The sequence below is a fragment of the Megalops cyprinoides genome, chromosome 15 (assembly GCF_013368585.1).
Source record: "Megalops cyprinoides isolate fMegCyp1 chromosome 15, fMegCyp1.pri, whole genome shotgun sequence".
NCBI lineage: Eukaryota > Metazoa > Chordata > Actinopteri > Elopiformes > Megalopidae > Megalops > Megalops cyprinoides.
Window position 1 is genome coordinate 22,355,898 of NC_050597.1, and position 13,367 is coordinate 22,369,264.

Below are 13,367 nucleotides of genomic sequence, written 5' to 3' on the forward strand. Positions count from 1 at the left end.
CCTCCCTCTCTCTCTCTCTCTCTCTCTCCCTTTTTTCCCCCTCTCATATTATCTCTGTCATATAGAGATGGGAGCAGGAGAACTCAGGGACTGTTATAGCTGCTGACATCATTAAATTGCATTATTTGTTCACCAGACAAGTATCATCATCCAGGATGATTCATACTCATTTATTACATACTCGTTTATTGTTGTGCAATGGGGTCTTTAGGAGCAGTCTATAGGGAAGACAGCAGCTTGTCATTACCTGTGAGGCTGTAATTAAATATGATGTATTCCAATGTGCTTGTACAGGAGCGTGTATTTGAGGGCTTATATTTACATTGTAAACAGTGTAAGTCATATTCACCCAACCCCATCAGCTGCAGAAACACAGCATTCAACTTGTTACTTCAGGACAAAAATTTACTGGAAGGGAGATTTTTTTTTTCTGCATTCCACAAAAAAAGCATTCTGTTTTGGAATGATGAGCTCTTCCACATGTTCCAAAATCCCTCAAACCGCCAGTGACTTTGTACGCCTGCAGAAATGGTTCCCAGAAACATTCTCAAAAATAACAATTGCAAAAAGAACTGCTCAAATAGCATTTGAAACCCGGCCCAAGTCATGTTCATTTTTGTTGCAATGTTTGGTTGTACAAAAGCTCACATTGTTTGTATTGTCTTTACAAAGCTGGCAACAGTTAAAAGCATTTTCTTTGTAAGCAAGTTGTAATGTGGCCATCTACATGTCTAGAGTGGGATAATATATGTAGCAATCTCCACCCGCTGCCCTCTCTAATGGGTTTAATATTATAAATTAGCCAACGCAAAAAAAAAACAAAAAAAAAATCATGTACCAAAATTGCACAGAGCATTGTAAGTACTCCAGCAGGTGATGTCACCGTCATTGATTCAGACACATTATATTATCTTTCATGATTTATTTGCTTAGTACTTGCCATTACCCCTGGCCTGGCTACTTTTAATGTTTAAAATCTTACATTGCTGCACGTACATTCTGACACCCATTGAACTATACACCAGGATTTTCATTCAGGCTTTAGGTCTAAGGCCAATAGCTAGGTTTCAAACACATGGCCCTCAGATGCAAAGTGTTATTGCCATTTATTCATGCTGCCATTTAATACAAACACAAGCCAAGCTGCTCTTGTGCACTGCTTCAGCAGGCCAGTTCCTGTAATATCCATCGATTCAAATCAGTTACAGAAATCAGCATTGTTTGTAACCACACAGTGGTGATCTCCAGTAAGATCTTAGTCCAAGGATGTGATGTCACCATAACAGGCTCAATGTCTACGACTGAGCCCAATAATTACTCAGAGCAGGATTGGGCAATCTCATTTTACACCAATCAGACACATCCATTATGTCATTTCAGTTAGAATCAGACACATCCATTATGTCATTTCAGTTAGAATCAGACACATCCATTATGTCATTTCAGTTAGAATCAGACACATCCATTATGTCATTTCAGTCTGAGTTAGAATGAATACCAGAACTGTTTCAATTCCTTTTGTCAACTCCTGACCCGGGACGAATTTGGTGAATGATAACTTCCAGTCCCTGAGTTTTTTTTTTCTTTTTTTGGTAAAGGGACATAGATAGTAGCCTTTTGCTGTCTCGGCAGGGTGGACTGTGACACAGCGCGCATGGCTGCGAATCTTGCGATGACCCATGTGAGAGCCATTGTCCCATGTGCTGTGTCCCACTCAGATGCTCTGGTCATGCGTCAGGAATGCACGTCGCCATCACAAAGGCAGGCTGTTCAGCCCATCGGGGCCCCTCTCTCCGCCGGGCCATCGCTCTAGGGCCATGCATGGCCTTTCACAATGACCGTATTCATCATCATCACCAAGAAATGGCCCTCTCGCTCTCTCGCTCTCCTTCTCGGCTCATTTTTCTATTTTTACCTCCAGCTATAATGGTGCGTTTCAGCCGTCGGCCCAACACCCAGCCGCCCACTTTCCCAAATTTTCGTTCTTTTCACTCGCTCTGTCTGTCTTTGCCTCCCTTTCCTCTCCTCGGTTTGGTGAAGTGCCTTTAAGATGATTTCAGTCCTTGTGTATGACAGCACCGTCACCCATGACATTGCGAGACTCTCGTCCGCCTCTTCTGGGTGACGTCCTTCTGGTTGGCAGTGCAGTGCTCCCCAAGGAACATGGCAGTGCTGATACGATGAAACAACATTGCCACAGAGTTGCCATGGTGCTCTACTACTTGGACAGGCCTTGCATGATTTGATGACTTGAGGACAGCCAATGTCTATGGTTTATATGTTTATATATCTATGTATCTACATGGTCTACATGTCTGTATGTCTATATTTGTGCCACACGTGTTCTCTGTGGCTGTGGAAACATGCTTCTGTTAGCAATGTTTTAGAGAATAGTTTTAGCTCAATCAGTATAAAGAAATATGTCAATTACTGCCGTTTTGATATAATGCAATACATTTCTGCTTTACATTAATATATTTCAAGGATTTTGTATTTGTAATATATCAATGGGCTGAACAGCATATTTCTCAATATATTGTATATATATGTATTTTATTTTAGTATGGGTCTGTGCAATGGTATAGTGAGGAGCAGAGCAATGAGGAGAAACTCCAGAGAAAACACTAGCAGTCTGGATGAAATCTCAGAGCACGTCATTGATCTGATTAATGTGACATTAATCACACAAAATCAGAATATATGAGATTAACAGCTGGCCGGAATAAGTCGGAGGACAAACCTACGACAGACATTGGGGATAATGGTGTGTGTTGGATCGGATTCTCCTGAATTCAATTTGCAGGGTAATTTTATGACTCATGTCCGCAGAGCCCAAGAATGACAGATAAATGGGCAGATAGATGGTTTCTCTTTGCCTTTGTCTTTTCACCAGTTTGTATCATCTTAGTGCCAAAGTTTCTCAAACAAAGGTTCAATTTGTGTGCAGGCTTTCCCTTTTGAACTCCACAAACGTCGTATCTCCTTCCAGCACCTAATGTTATAATAATGATGATAGTCATCATCATCATCGTGACCATAGTGTTTCATCCAACTGCAATGCTTCATGTAGTCACAGTGCATTGTGATTGTGCAAACCATGCACTGAGGTCAAAGGTCAGTGCCTCGTGACCTCTGCCCTCTGCATTACTCCAATGTTCATGAGAGTGTGCTGGTCTGGAATTCTTTTTGTAATTCTTTCTTTCTCTTTTTCCCACTCTTCTTCTTTCTCTCTACCTCTCCTTCCATTTTCTCAGCCATGAGGACTTCACTTTCAGCATTGTTGGTTTTCAGCACTGGTTTTACCTATCCATCTAAACTATATATTTCTGTTTTTTTATATGCACAAGTCTGGATTTTAAGAGGAATAGGGAGAGTTATTTGCAGGGGAATACTCAGAGACACTGACATTCCTTTATAGCGAGGCCAAGTTTAACCCACATTGCCGAGACAGAGATTTATTGATATCAATTACTTAGGATTACGCTCATGACTGGCAAGCAGGAGACTGCCACATGAGACAAGAGTGCTTTATTCCCTAGAGTCTCTTATGTAACATGACGCTCATCTTTAAATACCATGTTTGTCCACCACAATGACACACGTATGATGCACATTAAACAAAATGAAATTAGTGTTAGGACACGCTCACACCTGTAACAATGAGACCGTGACCCTCTCGTCTCCTGTGCACTCTGCTGAATCCTGACCCATCGATTGTATCTGAGATACTTGCCCTCATGAGAAGCAACGTCTCTCTACACTTTTTCCACAGCCACTTGCTCTTGATTATGTCATGCCCCTTGTGTGTGAAGTCACTTCCTGTCTAGCCATCCCTCCAGGTGAATTGCATTCTGGGGCTGCTATCTGCCACTGCTTGTGTCCCAGGAAGGGGCTTTCCACTTAGTGCATGCCAACATTTTCTACCCCCTTTTAATGTAATGTTTCAGCTATTTTAGCCTTGCTTTTACGAACCATTGACGAATATAGCCCCTGGCTCAAATTGCATTAGTATTCAGATTCATATCAAGTGCTTTCAATCAAGGACCCGCCCTCTAAATTGAATTGAAAAGACTGCAGACACTCCCACTGGGACTGCAGGCTCGCATTAGGTACAACTTTCCCCAAGACTGTAGTTCTTCATTTTAAATCTCTCTCTCAGAGACAGGGAAGGGCAGTGGCAGTCAAAGAGAACCAGGATCCTGTGTGATTCACTTATTTTTTGAACAGCACCTAACTGATACCCGATAGCCAGGCGTGACCTAAACAATGACAGAGCTAAGCTGAGGGAGTCAAACCAGAAGACACTGCAGCCGTGGAGGGCAGGAACTATCATCCACGGCTGTTTCTGGGATCCGGGGTAGCGGTGCAGTGGTATTAAGGCAGGAGGATCACAGTGTTGCCAATGTGGGTTAAAAGGCACTGGACTGAGACTCTGTTCTGCAGCTGCTGGTACCACACAGCACACACTGCCTCCTTGAGTCTTCTCATGGCTCCCCATGCTAAAAGTCCAGGCTCCATCATGTGAAATTAGCGCGGGCTGATTCAAATCGAAGGATGATGTCACTAATATAGGCTCTATGCAGCACTCTGGGATGGCGGGGGGAGGATATTCTGCTGGACCTAACCATGGACGACAATTATGAAAGAACATAGATCAATCTAATTAGTCTGAATACCTAATCAGTCCTCCTTGTACTCAGTAGCACATGAGTTCCTGCTCACTGCTTCCTGTCCTCAGCTATCTTTTCAGTCTGGCCCGCCTGTCAAAGTCATGCCCCTCCCTTCCCTCTCCCACAGCCTCTGTTACATTACATTCCATACAATATTAATTTGCTTAGCAGACGCCCTTTTCCAGGTCATCTTACAATGCTCACAGTTCTGCCGTTTACATATTCCACTCCATTTCTACAGTTGTCTGCTCTCTGCCGGAGCATGGCAAAAGCGCTTTGCTCTTTCCTGAAGGGCATGCCAATGTTCTTCTACCTGAACTGTTCACTCTACTTTATGTTCGGAGCAGATTCTGAGATTTAGATAGTTGACCAATTGGTACATGTGTTCAGAGCAAACTGAAAGAAGCTTCAGATAACACGTGGGGTTCTGAGTTCATTCAAGGAGCAGGACTGTTTTGTGGCCAACAGTGCAATAATTTACCTTGTGTTAACGATAATGTCATAAGGGTTCCACCTAGAGGGCACATAATGTAAACACAACCGGACAATGATTGGCACAGCACAGTCTTCTGTGTGAGAAAGAAACGATGTACTTACCAGGAAAATTACCCATTTCCTTCGTTTAAAAGTTAAAACTGCTTCAGTCTTTATATGCAGAAATATCCTCTGACTGATTGAAGAACTGTCAAGTTTATCTGTATACGTACAATATCATCCTGAGCCTGAGAGCTGCATTACTAATAATCAGACACTGCGAGTTGCATTTGGACTCTCAGAGACTACTAAGGAATATGAAAGAAATTCTAGTTATATGTAAAATGCAGGAATGATGGGCATTCTGACACTGGTGTTTGTTTTTTCTTTTAATCGCCTGTTGAATTTACTTAAAATATATAGACTAACATTCTCCTTATACTACAGCTTTATCTGTCAAAAGGAATGCCTGGGTATGGGAACGAGAATAAATTATATTAATATTAATAGTAATAAATGCTACTAATTACTGTTATCAAAGACTATTAATAAATGGTTAAGATACGAGCGTCTTCTCGATCGTTTTTGTTTGATTGTTTCGTTTTTTAATTTTTGCTTTTCATTGTGTACCTCCAGAAGAATGCATACATTGAAATAATAATACTAAATATAAATAATAATTATACAAGAATAATAAGAATAAAATTGTTATTAAAGAAAGTTTCTGTCGTTGTAAACTCGGTATTGCTGGATTTTTTTTAGTTTTGTGCTTTTACATTTTAGACACACGAGGGCGCAGTGAACAACCATGTCTAGGCCCATAATCATCTCTTCGACTTACATGATTGAGAGCTAAAGGAAGGGAATCTAGAGTCCTTCATGTTCCATTCTGTGATCTAAGAGCAAAACCACACGCAATATACAATGCACATAGAGCATATGTGCATTTCTGAGTTCAAGTGTATATGCTGTGATTTATTTTGGTGGTTCGGTGGAGTTCATTGTAGGGGATGTGAATAATGACTTCTCAAAATGCATGGTGCATGACAATTTCGTAGATAACATCTGGAGAGCCTACCCAAGAGTAACAAAATGTATCTTTATTCTTGATGCCCACAGTGACCTTTTCAAGTTATCCATTCATGTAATTGCTTGACAAAAACACTTCAAATGTTGCTTAACTGCAACACTTAAGCATCTCAGGAACCTTTGCTGAGATTCAGACCTATAGTCTTGAGGCTATACACCCAGTTCTTTAATGTCAGTTTAACCTAAACTCCCCACTGCCGCTTAGATTAGAATGGAAGCCATGTCCCAAGCTGCACAGAAGTGCAAGTTCATGTGAGATAAAAGCATGTCTCTAGACAGAAAAAGGCCCTGTTGATGATCATTCCTGAAGAAGGGCTGAGTGTGTAAGGTCTGGGCCCACATTCATGAAAGATCCTAGCACTGAAAGTAGTGTGGGTGGTTTCTCCTGAGTTTTAGAATCCCTCTCCTGCCCGACATAATCTTAAATGTACTATTAATGTAGAAGGATGTTTACAATCCTCACAAGGACTCCAGCCAACTAGGAACAATCTTAAATCTTAGGTCTGGAAATGCAGTGTGACAAGTTCATTGTTTTATAGAGGAGAAAAGTATTTTGGAGCAGTATAACAGGGAATTATTGAGAGATATTTAAATCAGGCATGGATCAGAACATTTTTTGTTACAGATTTATTTAGGGACATTCAGATATTGCATACCAAAAGGAATAAAGCCAATTATCCTCAATTAAGAATAATTTTAAAAATGACTGTGAAAGAAGCAATTATGAAGCAGTAAAATTCTGGAACTTTGTACATACTTAGAGTAAGTACATACATGCTTTTCTTTAAGAAAAAATGTTCATCTACAGTGGCCACCAATGAGGAGAAAATATTGCATGATTAAAGCATTGCACATTACACCATTTAACAAAAAAAGTGTTTTTATTTTACAATTAAATCAAACTGATCTTCTTCAAACCCAATCACTTTGCTCACTTTAAGTGAATGAATGTGACTGTACAAAGGCAATGTTCTGAGGTGTGTTTAGTTTTATGTTTTCACTTGAGAACAATTTCAATGGACATTGCATGCCTTGGCTGAACAGCTTGTGTATTTTGGCATATGCTGAAGAATACACAACATCCTTCACCATTTTCCTGGCTGTCCACAGTATTTGCATAGGGTAAAGGAGCCTGGGCAGGATATTCATTTTAACAAGACTCACAGTTCAATCAACCTGATCAACCATCCTAATGTCAAAAAAATGTACAATTGCAATCTGCATGCAGTGTTCTGCAGTGATCATGGGATGTAAAGAAAGGTTAGCAGATATGACAAGACATACTGTGTAATTATTTTTCTAATGTCTGTTTCAGAGTTCTTGTGTGTATCTTTCTCAGAATTTCAGTGTGTCACAATGTTCCCTTTACACCAAGGGGCTGTCCAATGCTCTGGCCATATACCACATGTGTTGCCTTCTTCCCAGAACCATCATTACACATATTGTCACCCCCACCACCACCACCACCACCACAGCTCAGAGAGAAACATTACAAGCCCTAAGAAAATTCTGTGAACTGGAAATTGATTTTCACATATGGCGAGCCCATGAGGGTTAGGCAGGGAGCGAGATGGCCCCTCACTGCGCCTGCACTCGCAGAACAGAACACAGGAGTGAGTGTCAGGTCTGATCCCCCTGCCTCGCGTCGCCAGGCCCCCGGCGCCACCATGGCAACCTTGACGCTCCACGCACAGGAAATGTCACATCTGCTGGGCTTAAGACAATGGCTGCTGTTTGCGTTTGTGTGTTTGCTGCATTTCTGTTTTTCTCAGAGCTCCATTTACGTTTCAGCGTGACTGACTCATGCCGCTTAGCCCAGCTGGTTCTCTGCAGGGGGCCGTGCAGGTTGTAATCAAGTTCTAGGAGGGATGGAAAGGACAAGCACTGGAGCGTGCATCGTGCCCCCAGTTCCTCAGTGACGCAGGTTGTGAGTGGGGGGTGGGGGGTCACGTACGAAGGGTACTGGGTAGATAAACAGATGTACGTCTATGCAATGCTCCTAGCCCGTCGGGGTGGGGGGTGGGGGTGAAATTACAGAGCTGTCAGGGGCGCAGTTTGCAGATAGGGATCTGGTCCGTCATTAAGCATGACTGTGTGCTTCAGAGAACGTGCTCCATGTCCTCTAACTGCTCCAGAGTGAGGGAGGAGTCACAGCCTCCACCCCCCCCCTCGCCATGGTTTTCTGTGACTCACTCCGAGTGACGCACATATGCACCATGATGATGAACTATACATGGTGCCTCTGGTTTATATTAGCATCCATTATATAATGGTACTCTCACAGAGATGACAGAAATGTCACCATGCACCCAGTAGCGTGTAAGGTATTATGTTTTGTGGTTTGATGGCTTATCTCCTCCCTGTTTTTATCTGTATGACTTTATAAAATGTCCAGTATTTTGCCTATATCTACATCATTGACTCCAGCTCTGTACCCCACCAAGCTGACAGTTCTTTTTTCACCCAAGGAAACTTAAAATAAGAGAAAATGTAACAAGTGATTATGACCAAATCAGAACAACTTATCAAAATTTCAGACATGTTCTTTCCACCACTAAAGACGGGAGCTCTGTTCTGAAAGCCTTGAGTGTTGGATTAAGATTTGCACTTGTATAATCTGTAGTTTAACAGATGAGGCAGCACCTGATGCAACAGTTACAGCAGAGCTTCAGCACACAGAAATATGACCTCAGAGCTCAGTCATGGCGCAATCCCGTTCATTGAGTCAACACACAGTCCTGCTCCAAACCATTCTCCCAAATACTGTTTGCTGTAATGTCTTTCTGGGGGTGCTGAGAGGACCAGCCTCCCTTGGAGCCAAGGATTTATGGGTAGAACGAATGTACATCTATGTGTCTGTGCAAGACTCTCCTATCAGAAAGGTCTGATGTGGGCAACATTCAGCACCTGGGTTGATTGCTCAGCGGCTTCTGCCGTGTGTGTCTGTAGGTGAGGCCACTGCTGTCCAAGGTCCTGATGAACGGTTTTATGCATTATGACTGGAAATTCAAGAGTATGCAAGTGAGGAGCTCACATCTAGAGCTGTCTGCTCATAAAGAAACGCCAGTGAAGGTTCCATTGCAACAACCTATAAACAGGCTGGGTCATGAAACAGTGGAGTTAATGAAATCTACTTCAGTCGTAAATCTCATCAGTTTGGTTAGATCTGCCTTTAAATCACAGTCGTATGAAAGAACATGCCAACTGTTAGTACAGGAAAATGTCCAGTTAGATGATCTGAGTTTAAACACTGCTGAAAAAGCTGCGGAATTCGCAGGAAGCAATTTGATATTGTGATTGGCAATATGACACTGAATTTACCATCTTGTAGTAATGGACACATAAATTTTGTGTGGGAGTGGGAATGGAGTTCATAATTAGGTTTAGAATGGAACATTCACTGTTTGCAGGGTGAAGGCAATGTGTGTTCTGTAAATGCTTTTTTCATTTGTAACTACAAGTGCTGCATGGAGAGGTGGCAGTTCCCAGCAATTGACTTGCTGTTCAATGTGATAGTATTTAAAAGAGAGAATAAATTAAGCAAAATTAAGCACTGATTTTAAAAAGCTTGTGAATATATAAGCTCAATATTCTTCTTGGCTTCTTATGGATTCACCTCATAAGAGAGCTTTAACAACAGAAAGGACACTACAAAACTTTAAGTAAATAAACTATTTATAAAACCTTCTTCATTTTATCGTCCCTTCCCCAGTTGATGCGTACCTTACCCAAATAAATTAATCAGATGAAATGTTAGGATTATTAACTATACAGTTAAGAGGAAGCATTTTCTGGGTTTTTCCTAAGAGAACATAAAGATGGTATTTCCTTTTGGCAAGAGACTCAGCTTTCGCAGTCTGAAAATGAGAAAATTAAGGACGGTTTGCCATTGAAAGCATCCTGTTTTATTAGCAACCAACACAAGAGGAGTAGCTATTTCAAAACCGAAAGTACACCATTTCAGCTCCATGAAATAATGGCTGACCCGAATGGTAGCTTCATTCTCATTGCGATTTTTGAATACCTTTCCACCTGTTAATTGTTCATTAGGCTTGTCTCACTGCAGTAGCCTCTGCACTGATCCAGGGGAACTGAGGCATGATGAATACAACCTGTAGACAAAGGTGCACACACCTAATGATAGCGACTATCATCAACTTTATTTGCTGTAGCAACTGAAGTGCTTGTGTCAGCAATTCTTTCTCAGAGAAATGTTCCAGAAATTGCTACTGCAGTAGAAACACATTGCATCTCCTTTTATACAAATATTGTTTTGCTTCACTTGTTTAACCATAATGGTCTTCAGTGTCTGTTTTGAATTTACTGCCTGTCTCAGATGTAATAACATGCCTGACTATATTATTTAACTGCCCAGCAAAGTCGTTGGTGGTTAATAAGAATAGCGTGGCTGTATTGGATACGTGGCCAGTTAAACAGCAATAAATATGGTGCTATTGCACTTTATTGTATTACTATCCAAAAAAAAATGGCCTAAAATTCCAAGTGATTATTTTCACACTGGTGCTCTGAATGAAACGGGCGAGTGCAGGACTACATAAGGATGATAGAGTGGTACAGTAGCGCTGCGTGTGGGGCAGAGCGTTGCACCGTACTCCTCCTGATGCTCATATGACACGCAGAGCAGAAATAATGGCTTTGCTCCGTGAAGCCTCCGACATGCTTTTCCCAGCCGAGTAGATGGAGCTGACCTTCCTGAATGAAGGCGTCTTTGTCTCTCCGCCATGTGCATCCCGGCCCGTGAACCGACCGTGGAGACAGTGTGAGCTCACTGGCTGCGCCGGAGAAGCCGGTTCACCTTTCTGCACGATGCCTCCACGACGGGGGGAGAATGTCTTCGCGTCACAAGAGATTCCTGAAAGCGCCGCGCAACGCAACGCATCCATCCTCCCTGTGTCTGTGCATGTAATTCAGTGACCGGCTTCCCTCTAAACCAGAAACGAGCCTGGACGAGTGGAATCAGGTTAGGGGTTACACTTGGTCAAAGGACAAGCAGAATGTTTTAATGATCTGCCAGAAAAGAACAAGTACAGAGCAAAAAGCTAAGTAAAAATATCCTTTTTATTCTCCAGTGATATTCTACAGGGATCTAGCTGGACAAACACATATTTATACACACTTAATGTTAATACCAAAAATGTCTTTTTTCAATGAAAATAGACTAGGGGACAAATATAGTCTGGGAATCCTTTTTTTGTAATTAGTACTTCTGAATACTGTGGACAAATGTAACTGTAGCTTGTCTTTTGGTAGGTATTTTAAGGCACACAAATACCTTTGTATTTAAATACTTATAAATGGTGTGATGGTGAAATATGGAAGAGATCTATGTAGACAAAGACCTCAATCAGAACTAACCAAGATCAGACCCACTGATTGCTGTAAGAACCTCTTCTCACACATGGCAGTCAGTGTATCCTTATAGATCTGTCTCCATCCATATCAGTACAGCTGCACTCTTCCTCAGAATTTATTTTATAACAGTGTATGATGTTATTTTTGAGGGAAATCTATACCTTGGATATTTCACATGATTAACAAAATTGATATATCTGCTATGCACCATGAAGCTAAACGTGCAGCTCAGGTCAATATTGGATTGACTGCTGTTCTGTACATTGTAAAATGACAAGATATCAACCAATGAATCATACATCCATGGTCATATCAATCATCAAGACTCTACAGATGTAACTTTAGTTCCAAAAGATCACCCCATTATGACAGACAAACAGCAATACAACCTTATTCTCCTCAGTTAGTGGATGAGACCTACAGGTTTTGTTCACGCCCTCAGTCCAAGCCCACATCCTGGCACCGCCTAATGGGGGAAGAGCCTCCATGCCCCCAGCCTGGCTCCTGACAGAGTGTGCCACTTTTCAAAGCATGATGTGGGTCCCACAAATGGCGGGGCCTCAGTCCAACACTTCACAAATGAGCCATCCAGACAAGTGATGTGTTATACATAGACTCTAATTACAAGGAAACTCACATTGCCCACACACAAACACCAGGAGCGATTCAGAGTCAGCAGTGTTGCACCATAGGGGTTGGTGTGCAATGACCATTGTACCACGATCTATCACACCAAAGTTACAGTATGACAGGTATGATTGCTACACTATTATTCTTCATTAGCAGATAGGTCACAAATAATGTCATATTTAAGATCAGGTTTACTAGGAAATCATACCATCAAACAGGGGGTGAACTATAGAGACAGACACATCAGTACAGGGCTGAAATTCAACTTAAAAATGTCTGAAACACTCAGTTTATTCAACTCGTCCCTAAAGCTCATTATCGATATAAGTTCATTATAGATAATAGTGTTTTTGCCTAGAGGGCATTATCCACTTAACTCACACGTTTGGTGTATACTACAGACTAAGGAGAATTCATTGTATTAAATTATTCTGTCGAGTTTTTATTTTTTTATTTTTCCACAGACATATGTATGACATTCTGGCCTTAGAATGGAGAACGGTGTGTGCCTCTGAATGTATAACATCTTGGAAATATGTGGAAATGTTGTCTCACATGACTGGCAAAATATAAAGCCTCTTAAAAATAATAAGAAACAGTAGTCAGCTGAAAATGTTTTAATTTAGTTTTAGCTTGTGAGATCATGTGCTCGCAAGTAAATGTGAACGGAGTTGGAGGGCTTTCGCTTTTTCCCCACGGGTGCTATACCGTTCCACACAAAATTGCCACAATCGATTATTCACTATCAGATGACAGCTGCCCCTGTGGTGACGCCTGCTGAACGGCTAGGTAGAGGTCGTGATATTAAATTAGCAAAGTGGAACTACGCGCAGTCACACGTTTAATAGTGTTGACGTGATGGCCAACGTGACGAAATTATTAAAGCAGATTCGCTATGGTGAATAATATCCACCCCTATAAATATAGCGCGCGAGATGGACAGAGCTGTGTGTGCAGACTGCACTTGGCATACCGCGAGCCAATCACAGTAGTTTAAATTAGCTAAAATATCCAAGCAACTGTTTGATAGACGATTGACGGTTAAACGAAGGTAGGTTATTCTAAGAAAATCACCTAGGGAACTAGAAACAAACTAGACAATCTGCAAAACGCTTTTAGATAAATTATTAA